This window comes from Salvelinus sp. IW2-2015, unplaced genomic scaffold, assembly GCF_002910315.2.
Source record: "Salvelinus sp. IW2-2015 unplaced genomic scaffold, ASM291031v2 Un_scaffold2874, whole genome shotgun sequence".
Lineage (NCBI taxonomy): Eukaryota > Metazoa > Chordata > Actinopteri > Salmoniformes > Salmonidae > Salvelinus > Salvelinus sp. IW2-2015.
Window position 1 is genome coordinate 158,481 of NW_019944174.1, and position 11,685 is coordinate 170,165.

The 11,685-nt window shown below is 41.8% G+C and overlaps 1 protein-coding gene and 1 non-coding gene across 2 annotated transcripts in view; both read left to right on the top strand.

The window, feature by feature from the left end:
• Positions 1 to 11,685, top strand: part of LOC112074910 (YLP motif-containing protein 1) — a 34,486-nt gene that overhangs the window by 14,585 nt on the left and 8,216 nt on the right. The window contains exons 8-10 of the mRNA XM_024141988.2: positions 2,574 to 2,625; positions 5,357 to 5,484; positions 5,943 to 6,133. The gene's annotated coding sequence lies outside the window, so the exon portion shown is untranslated. The remainder of the gene's footprint in view (positions 1 to 2,573; positions 2,626 to 5,356; positions 5,485 to 5,942; positions 6,134 to 11,685) is intronic.
• trnag-ucc (transfer RNA glycine (anticodon UCC)) lies at positions 420 to 493 on the top strand. Its single transcript has one exon. It is a non-coding gene; the product is annotated as a tRNA-Gly (tRNA).

Consider the following 11,685-nt stretch of genomic DNA (forward strand, 5'->3'; position numbering starts at 1 on the left):
CTTTCTACTATCCAGGAACAAGGTAACCTCCGTACCCAGACTAACCCTCCATTAAGCTGTCTACTATCAGGAACAGGTAACCTCGTACCCAGACTAACTCCTCCATTAAGCTGTCTACTATCAGGAACAGGTAACCTCTACCCAGACTAACTCCCATTACGCTGTCTACTGTTTGGAATGAGCCTCCGGTACCGCCTTCAGAAATGCTACTTTATTATGGTTCAAATATTTAGACATTTCAAAAAATCTGTTATTCTCCCCGCCCATTTAGTGCTGACAAAAATGACCATGGCATGCCGAAAGGTGCTCTGACGGACAACAGTCTTCAGTCCCTAACCTCTCCACCAGATCGTCTCCCCTGTCTGTATGCCGTAGCAGTTAGCCTAGGGGCGAGGTTACCTTGTTCCTAACAACAAAAAGCTAATGTGGCTCAGTTGGTAGAGCATGGTGCTTCCAACGCCAGGGTTGTGGGTTCGATTCCCACGTGGGACCAGATGAAAATGTATCCACTCACTACTGTAGTGTCTGAGAGAGTCTGTTAATGACTCATACTGTAGTGGCTGTGGATAAGAGAGTCTTTTAAATGACTCACTACTGTAGTGGCTCTGGATAAGAGAGTCTGTTAAATGACTCACTACTGTAGTGGCTCTGGATAGAGAGTCTGTTAAATGACTCACTACTTGTAGTGGCTCTGGATCAGAGAGTCTGTTAAATGACTCACTACTGTAGGCCTGATAAGAGAGTCTGTTAAATGACTCACTACTGTAGTGGCTTTGGATCAGAGAGTCTGTTAAATGACCCACTACTGTTAGTGGCTCTGGATAAGAGAGTCTGTTAAATGACAATCATACTGTAGGTGTTCTCTTGGATAGAGAGATCTGTAAAAGAACTCACATATATGGATTCGTATCTGAGAGCTCAATTCCAAACGTGTTTTTGCCAAGAAGAAGATAGAGAAAAGTAGCACGTTAAAAAGTGTAAAAAGGCCAGTCACTTTTTTTACATTCCAAGTTTTCTAAAAAGCGACGACCTAATTACAAGGACGATATAAAGAAACGAAACCCTAGAACTAGAGAGAAACGATACGAAGCGAATACAAACATAGAATAACATAGGCCCAATTTGACGATAGATTATAACGATTAAAAAAGCTAAATAATAAAAAACCGTAAAACTAATCACAAACAAAAAAGATACTGTCGATATAGCCCACATCATAATAGACATTTGTTATGGACAATTGTAAATTAAAACAAAGATTAATATTTATTTAGATCACATTTAGCTGCTCATTTTTAATTGTTGGTCTGTTCCGTTATAGAAAGTTACCTACAGACCTGTAAATTAAGAAAAGAGCTGATAATCCAACTACGAGCATTCCTGTATTAAAAGAAATGGCCTATATCCCACTGACAGTCCATGCTTATTGAAGGAAATGGACTATATCCACTACAGATTCCTGTTATTAAGAGGAAAATGGCTATATCCACTAACGATGATCCTGATAAAGGAAATGGACTATATCTCAACTACACTAATACCTGTTATTAAGGAAATGGCGTATAATCTACACTACAGCCCATCCTGTATTATATTGTAGAAATAAAAAAAAAAAAAAAAAAAAACAAAAAAAACAAAAACAAAAAGCGGCCCTAATCCACTACAGCCTATCCCTGTATTAGCTAAATGCATATATCCACTACAGCTTCCTGTATGAATTAAGCTAAATGCATATCTACTACAGACCTAAAAAAGTAGCGAAACTACAGCTTCCTGTTATTAAGGAAATGGCTATATCCACTACAGCTTCCTGTTATTAAGGAAATGGCTATATCCACTACAGGTTCCTGTGTTGGAAGCATACGGTTTGAGCGGTCAAACAACTAGCCTGATTTCAAGTTTTGACACAGAACGTATTTCACGTTCTTCATTTATTTACCAAATACTGCAGAATCAAAGACGATTTAATGTCCAACTTGCGCACATCAGTGTTGTGTTGGGGGGGGGGGTTAACTAATAGTTTAACTTCTTCTTCAGTAACTAGGCTGTATAATCTGTTTCGACTTGGTGTGGAACCACGATTAACACAAAGAAAGTGTTGATCAAATCTAGTTGTGCACTTGTAGTAGGATAGCTTGTCTATCAACTAGCTGTTTTCTGAAGTGTCTCAAAATGCTTTGATCATGGCTAACGCCAAAGGCAAATCTTCTCAACACGAGGTGTCATAATGACATCTGACATGTTTGCATGCCAACGTCTTAAAAAAATATTTTATATTGTCTCATGTCGTGTCGTTCTTACGATTCTCCTGATTTGTACTGATATTGTTTGATTAACGTAACTATTTCAACGCCTTCTCTCCGTCACCAAAACCCATCTCTCTCGCTCTCGCTCTCACTCTCTGTCTCGCTCTCACTCTCTGTCTCTCTCTCTCTGTCTTTCTCTCTCTGTCTCTCTCTCTGTGTCTCTCTCTCTGTCTCTCTCTCTCTCATATATTCACATCCTCCTCCTGACCCCTAGCTCCTTGACGCTCAGAGGCCTAACCCTTGCGGTGTCTTCTCTGTATAATTTAGGGTTACATTCCACAAAGCAAATGGGAGATGGACACTTCTGATGCCAAACTCGGTAGGTATTCCCTTTGTTTTCTGATCTTACTAGTGTACATGATGTTTACTAACAACTATGTGGTGAATGGACTGATTTCAAACACGTCTTTGATTCCATATACAGTGCCTTCGGAAAGTATTCAGACCCCTTGATCTTTTCCACATTTTGTTACGTTACAGCCTTATTCTAAAATGTATCAAATAGTTTTTCCCCCTCATCAATACCCCATGATGGCAAAGCAAAGATGGGTTTTTAGACATTTTTCCTAATTTATAAAAAAACTTTTAAAAACTATGATATTTACATAAGTATTCAGACCGTTGACTCAGTACTTTGTTGAAGCACCTTTGGCAGCGATTACAGCCTCGAGTCTTCTTGGGTATGATGCTACAAGTTTGTCACGCCTGTATTTGCGGAGTTTCTCCCATTCTCCTCTCAAGCTCTGTCAGGTTGGATGGGGAGTGTCGTTACACAGCTATTTTCAGGTCTCTGCAGAGATGTTCGATCGGGTTCAGGTCCGACTTTTGGCTGGGCCACTCAAGGGCATTCAGAGACTTGTCCCGAAGCCACTCCTTCGTGGTCTTGGCTGTGTGCTTAGGTTTGTTGTCCTGTTGGAAGGTGAACCTTCGCCCCAGTCTGAGGTCCTGAGCGCTCTGGAGCAGGTTTTCATCAAGCATCTCTCTGTACTTTGCTCTGTTCATCTTTGCCTTGATCCTGACTAGTCTCACAGTCCCTGCCGCTGAAAAACATCCCCACAGCATGATGCTGCAACCACCATGCTTCACCGTAGGGATGGTGCCAGGTTTCCTCCAGATGTGGCGCTTGACATTCAGGCCAAAGAGTTCAATCTTTGTTTCATCAGACCAGAGAATCTTTGTTTCTCATGGTCTGAGAGTCTTTAGGTGGCAAACTCCAAGCGGGCTGTCATGCCTTTCACTGAGGAGTGGCTTCCGTATGGCCACTCTACCATAAAGGCCTGATTGGTAGAGTTCTGCAGAGATGGTTGTCCTTCTGGAAGGTTCTCTCATCTCCACAGAGTAACTAGAGCTCTGTCAGAGACCATCAGGTTCTTGGTCACCCTGACCAAAGCCCTTCTCTCCCGATTGCTCAGTTCGGCACGGTGGAAAGTTCTAGGAAGAGTCTTGGTGGTTCCAAACTTCTTCCATTTAGGAATGATGGAGGCCACTGTGTTCTTGGGGACCTTCAATGCTGCAGAAATGTTTTGGTACCCTTCCCCGGATCTGTGCCTTGACAGAATCCTGTCTCTGAGCTCTACGGACAATTCCTTCGACCTAATTGCTTAGTTTTTTCTCTGACTTGCACTGTCAACTGGGGAACCTTAAATAGACCGGTGTGTGCCTTTCCAAATCATGTCCAATCCAATTGAATTTACCACAGGTGGACTCCGAATAAGTTGTAGAAACATCACAAGGATGATCAATGGAAACAGGATGCACCTGAGCTCAATTTCGGGTCTCATAGCAAAGGGTCTGAATACTTATGTAAATAAGGTTTTTCTGCTTTTTGTTTTTAATACATTTGCAAAAATGTATAAAAACCTGTTTTTGCTTTGTCATTTTGGGGTATTGTCTGTAGATTGCTGAGGAACTTGTTATATTTAATCAATTTTATAATAATGCTTTAACGTAACAAAATGTGGAAAAAGTCAATGGGTCTGAATACTTTCCTGAATGCAATGTGCAATGTACATGATGTTCACTAACAACTATAGCTTCCAGTAGATGTGCCCTTTTTTTCCACAGTGATACCGTTTTCACCTCCATCCTCTTAACCAGTCGTTTTCAAACTTCTTCTCCGGGACTCCCAGACTTTGACAATGTTGTTGCCCTAAACTAGCTCACTTGATTTAATCAATCAAAGTTATTTATATAGCCCTTCTTACATCAGCTGATGTCACAAAGTGCTGTACAGAAACCCAGCCTAAAACCCACAAACAGCAAGCAATGCAGGTGTAGAAGCACAGTGGCTAGGAAAAACTCCCTAGAAAGGCCAGAACCTAGGAAGAAACCTAGAGAGGAACCAGGCTATGACGGGTGGCCAATCCTCTTCTGGCTGTGCCGGGTGGAGATTACAACAGAACATGGCCAAGATGTTCAAATGTTCATAGATGACCAGCAGGGTCAAATAATAATAATAGATAATTGAAGTAGTCAATGTCTTGATAACTAGTTGGTAAGTTGAATCAGGTGTACTTGCTCTGGACTGGTTCAAATACATGTAACGGTTGGGGGTCCCCAACGAGAGACACTCGGCCCTCCATGGAAGGAGTCTGACACCTGTGGTCTGAACTGTTTCCAGTCTCCTCCTTAGTATAGACAAATGTGCATAAATGCTGAATTACAAATGATCTGATCAAAACACACACAGATCAAAATAGTACATTTTCAAATAAATAACATCGCCACTTTATATTTACATWAAAAAAAACAAGATGGTCTATAAAGGAACACAATTTGTGCTTGCTTTAAACCGCACACCGTTAGCTTCAAAATGAGACGAGACAACTCTTTGAGAGGGGATCCTTGGTAATACATTTGGAAAACATAGAAAGTTTCTTACAAATTTTTTGCAAATGTTTATAGATGGAGCAAGATAATGGCGTTATACAGAATTTAAAAGCAGTGTCGGGCATCGTCGTCACGGTGACCATGACGTCAGTGAAGTAGCAAAGATATTTATTATTTTGCTGAGTCGTGAGGTGACGTGGCGAGCGCTCTTCTCCTTACAGACAAGCTGGACGGCTTGGTGATGGGGGGGAAGAGGAAGAGGGAGGGAGACGATGTGGCAGGCATGGATGACTTTCTTCAGCTGCCGGACGACTACGCCACACGCCACTCTGAACCCGGCAAGAAGAGGGTAAAGTGGCTTACACTATTATATCACGTCTTACCCGTTTCCTGTTTAACAGACCCAAAACCTCTCCATCCTGTCTAATATTATTCATGCATTTTTTTTGTTTGTTAACCTTTATTTATCCATGCAAGTCTATTCTTATTTACAATGACTGGCCATATAATATGGTTTGCGGACAGTAACATTTTATCGTTTGTGACAAGTCAATCTCTGTATTTTAAGGCAGATAATTTAATCACAAAAAACAGGATTACAGTAACATTTTATCGTTTGTGACAAGTCAATCTCTGTATTTTAAGGCAGATCATTTCATCACAAAAAACAGGATTATCTATTGGCGAGAATTTGGTTTGATGTGCTCCCTAAATACTGTTTCACAAAATTACTGGAATATTTAAATTGCAATCATGACCCATTTCCTGCTCGTGACCCCGCTGGATGTTTTCCTTCCTGTCGTCTAGGTTCGCTGGGCTGACCTGGAAGAGCAGAAGGATGCAGAACGCAAGCGTGATATCGGCTTTGTGGTGGGTCAAACGGACTGGGAGAAAATCACCGACCAGAGCGGACAGATAGCTCAGAGAGCTCTCAACCGCACTAAGTATTTCTAAAAACACAAGATCGTTGCCCTCACCCCGTGCTTCTTGATTTATAGGTATGTACATTACATTCTCTTAATAATCTCATTTGATAGAGTATTGCCATGTGTTTTTGGAGTGGCATTTGTGTAATGGTTTGTCTTTGTTTATTATAGTTAGGAGAYAGGGCTAGTAGTTATACCGGTAGTTATTTATTAATACGGGTAGTTATTTGGAGGTTACGAAACGTATGTTTTATATCCTGGTTAGTTCCCCAATAGGTGGACCCCAAGTTTTTTTTATATATATATATATATATATACAGTACCATTCAAAAGTTTGGACACGCCTACTCATTCAAGGGTTTTTCTTTATTTTTACTATTTTCTACGTTGTAGAATAATAGTGAAGACATCAAAACTATTAAATAACACATTTGGAATCATGTAGTCACCAAAAAAAGTGTTAAAMAAATGAAAATTCTTCTCATCACATCATATCTCTCATACATACACACTACATGGCCAAAAGTATGTGGACACCACTTCAAATTAGTGTATACAGCTATTTCAGCCACAAAATCGAGCGCACAGCCATGCAATCTCCATAGACAAACATTGTCCGTAGACTAGACCATACTGAAGAGCTCAGTGACTTTCAACGTTGCACCGTCATAGGATGCCACCTCTCCAACAAGTCAGTTCGTCAAATTTCTGCCCTGTTATTGTGAAGTGGTAGGCCACAACAAGCTCACAGAACGGGACCGCCGAGTGCTGAAGCGTGTAGCGCGTAAAAATCGTCTGTCCTCAGTTGTAACACTCACTACCGAGTTCCAAACTGCCTCTGGAATCAACGTCAGCACAAMAACTGTTCGTTGGGAGCTTCATGAAATGGGTTTCCGTGGCCGAGCAGCCTCACACAAGCCTAAGATCACCATGCGCAATGTCAAGCATTGGCTGGAGTGGTGTAAAGCTCACTGTTATTGGACTCTGGAGCAGTGTAAACGCATTCTCTGGAGTGATGAATCACACTTTACCATCTGGCAGTCCGACGGACGAATCTGGGTTTGGCGGATGCCAGGAGAACCTTAACTGCCCCAATTCATAGTGCCAACTGTAAAGTTTGGTGGAGGAGGAATAATGGTCTGGGGCTGTTTTTCATTGGTTTGGATCCCTTAATTCCAGTAAAGGGAKATCTTAACGCTACAGCATTTCGGGCTCCCGAGTTGCGCAGCGGTCAAAGGCACTGCATCTCAGTGCTAAAGGCGTCATTACAGACCCTGGTTCCTTTCCAGGCTATCACAACCGGCCGTGATTGGGAGTCCTATAGGGCGGTGCACAATTGGCCCAGCGTCGTCCAGGTTAGGGTTTGGCCGTCATTGTAAATAAGAATTTGTTCTTGACTAACTTGCCTAGTTAAATACAGGTTAAAGAAAAATACACTGACAGCGAGGTCCGTACAGAAATGGTTTGTTGAGATCGGTGTGGAAGAACTTGACTMGCCTGCACAGAGCCGTGACCTCAACCCCATCGAACACCTTTGGGATGAATTGGAACGCCGACTGCGAGGTCAGGCCTAATCACCCAACATCAGACCTCACTAATGCTCTTATGGCTGAATGGAAACAAGTCCCCGTAGCAATGTTCCAATATTTAGTGGAAAGTCTAACCAGAAGAATGGAGGCCGTTATAGCAGCAAAGGGGGGAACCAACTCAATATTAATGCCCATGATTTTGGAATGAGATGTTCGATGAGCGGGTGTCCACATACTTTTGGCCATGTAGTGTATGTGTGTTTCTTTTGTGACATAAGACTGTAAAATCACCAGAAAATCAGCTCAAATCATTTTAAATTTAGGAGATCTGTTGCCAAGTATTACCATGCATAAATAGAGGTAAACAGGGCCTTCAGAAAGTATTCATGCCTCTTGATTTATTCCACATTGTTGTTACAGCCTGAATTCAAAATGGATTACAAACAAATSTCGCCTATCAACACACAATACCCCATAATGACAAAGTGAAAACAAAACGTGCAAATATATTAAATAAAATGCGGAAAATATCTAATACAAGTAAGTAAGTACCCAATACATGTTAGAATCACCTTTTGGCAGTGATTATAGCTGTGAGTCTTTCTGGGTAAGTCTCTGAGAACTTTGCACACCTGGATTGTATAATATTTTCACTTTAATTATTTAAAAAATTCTTCAAGCTTTGTCAAGTTGATGGTTAATCATTGTCAGACAGGCATTTTCAAGTCTTGCCATAGATTTCCAAGCCTCCTATTTTAAGTCAAAACTGTAACTAGGCCACTCAGGAACATTCAATGTCATCTTGGTAAGCAACTCCAGTGTATATTTGACTTTGTGTTTTAGGTTATTGTCCTGCGGAAAGGTGAATTTGTATCCCAGTGTCAAATCGAATTGTATTTTTCCACCTGCGCCGAATACAACTGGTGTAGACTTTACCGTGAAATGCTTGCTTAGAAGCCCTTCCCAACAATGCAGAGTTTTAAAATAATCATACAATTCAAATAGTAACACAAGGAATAAAAATAAAGTACACAAGAATGAAGCTACAGTACAAGGTCAATGTTTAGACATACGATATGAGGTCGATATGTACATGAAGGCAGGGTAAAGTGACTAGGCATCAGGATAGATAATAATAAGGTATTTGAGGTAGATATCTACATGAAGGCAGGGTAAAGTGACGAGGCATCAGGATAGATAATAATAAGGTATTTGAGGTAGATATGTACATGAAAGGCAGGGTAAAGTGACTAGGCATCAGATAGATAATAATAAGGTAATTTGAGGGTAGATATCTACATGAAGGCAGGGTAAAGTGACGAGGCATCAGGATAGATATAATGAGGTATTTGAGGTAGATATCTACATGAAGACAGGGTAAAGTGATAGGCATCCAGGATAGATAATAATAAGGTATTTGAGGTAGATATGTACAATGAAGGCAGGGTAAAGTGACGAGGCATCAGGATAGATAATATAAGGTATTTGAGGTAGATATCTACATGAGGCAGGGTAAAGTGACTAGACATCAGGATAGATAATAATGAGGTATGTTGAGGTAGATATCTACATGAAGACAGGGTAAAGTGACTAGGCATCAGGATAGATAATAATAAGGTATTTGAGGTAGATATGTACATGAAGGGAGGGTAAAGTGACGAGGCATCAGGATAGATAATAATAAGGATTTGAGGTAGATATGTACATGAAGGCAGGGTAAATGACGAGGCATCAGGATAGATAATAAATAATGTATTTTGAGGTAGATATGTACATGAAGGCAGGGTAAAGTGACTAGGCATCAGGATAGATAATAATACGGAGTAAAATAAAGAACAGAGTAGCAGCAGCATAGGGTGTGTGTGTACATGTCGTCTAGTGTTGGTATGTATCTAGTGTGTGTATATATATATATATATATAAGTCTAGTGTGTGTTGTGTTTGAACGCTGTCTCGAGGCCTGTTGGTCGAGCGCAGATGCTCCAGTACCGTTTGCCGGACGGTAGCAGCGTGTACAGTCTATGGCTTGGATGGCTGGCGTCTATGGCTTGGATGGCTGGAGGTCTATGGCTTGGATGGCTGGAGTCTATGCTTGGATAGCTTGGAGTCTATGGCTTGGATGCTGGAGTCTATGGCTTGGATTGCTGGTGTCCTATGGCTTGGATGGGCTGGAGTCTATGGCTTGAATGGCTGGAGTCTATGGCTTGGATGGCTGGAGTCTATGGCTTGGATGGCTGGAGTCTATGGCTTGGATGGCTGGAGTCTATGGCAATTTTTCAGGCCTTCATTTGACACTGCCTGCCTGGTGTAGAGGTCCTGGATAGCAGGGAACTCGGCCCCAGTGATGTACTGGCCTGTCCGCATCACCCGCTGTAGCGCTTTGCGGTCAAGGGCGATGCATTTTCCATACCAAGCGGTGAAGCAGCCAGTCAAGATGTTCTCGATGGTGCAGCTGTAGAACTTTTTGAGGATCCGAGAGCCTCCTGAGGGGGGAAGAGGCACTGTCGTGCTGTGTGGACCTTAGTGATGTGGACGCCAAGGAACATGAAGCTCTCAACCCCCTCCACAACAGGCACGTGGAGGGGGGTGGGGCTCTCCCCTTTTTCTCCTATAGGCCTCCTTGGTCTTACTGACGTTGAGGGAGAGGTTGTTGTCCTGGCACCACACTGCTAAGTCTCTGACCTCTTCCTTGTAGGCTGTGTCTTTGCTGTCGGTGATCAGGCCTACCACCGTCGTGTCGTCAGCAAACTTTGATGATGGTGTTGGAGTCATGGGTGGCCACGCAGTCGTGGATGAACAGGGAGTACAGGAGGGGACTAAGCACACACCCCTGAGGGGCCCCCATGTTGAGGGTCAGCGTGGCTGAGGTGTTGTTGACTGCCCTCACCACCTGGTGCCGGCCCGTCAGGAAGTCCAGGATCCAGTTACAGAGGGAGGTGTTCAGTCCCAGGGTCCCCAGCTTGGTGATGAGCTTGGAGGGGACTATGGTGTTGAATGCTGAGCTGTAGTCAATGAACAGCATTCTCACATAGTTCATGCCCATCTTGTCCCGGTGGAAGAGGCCAGTGTAAATTTCGCTGTGTGTTGTGTTGGATTTGCCCCAAACATAAGGCTTTGTATTCAGGACATTAAGTCTTATTGCAAACAGGATGGATGTTTTGGAATATTTTTATTCAGTACAGGTTTCTTCTTTTCACTTCGGTTAGTATTGTGGAATAACTATAAAATGTTGTTTATCCGTCCTCAGTTTTGTRCTATCACAGCCATTAAATATTTTGAGAGGGATACTTCGGCAAAGAGTATCTACTCGTGGATACCATTTGTAGGTCTCTGTTTCCAGTATGAAGGAAATTAGAGGTAGTTTTGTGAGCCAATGCTAACTAGCATTAGCAGAATGACTGGAAATCTGGACTTTAACTCATTCTGCTAACGCTAGTTAGCATTGGCTCACAGAACTACCTCTAATTTCCTTCATACTGGACACAGAGATCTACAAATGGTATCCACGAGTTTATCTGACTCTGAGGAAGAAGATAATGGCCTCATTGCAAAAACCCAGAAGTATCCCTTTTAAAGTCGCCATTGGCCTCATGGTGAAATCCCTGAGAAATCATGTTCAATTTTGTTTAAATATAGAAAAACAAAGTGTTGGAGAAGAAATGTAAGATAGTGCAATATTGTGCCATGTAAGAAAGCTAACGTTTAAGTTCCTTGCTCAGAACATGAGAACATATGAAAGCTGGTGCGTTCCTTTAACATGAGTCTTGCAATTTATCTTTATGTGTGGGGTACAGAGATGAGGTATCGATTCAAAATGATGTTAAACACTATTATTGCACACAGAGTGAGTCCATGCTAACTTATTATGTGACTTGTTAAGTCACCTGTTTACTCTGAACTTATTAAGCCTATAAAAATTGGTTGAATACTTAATTGGACTCAAGACATTTCAGCTTTTCATATTTAATTAAATTAGTAAAATTCTAAAAAATATAATTCCGCTTTTGACATTATGGGTATTGTGTGAAGCCAATGACAAAAAAATCTGTTTTTATGTGGAAAAGGTCAAGGTGTGTGAATACTTTCTGAAGGCAT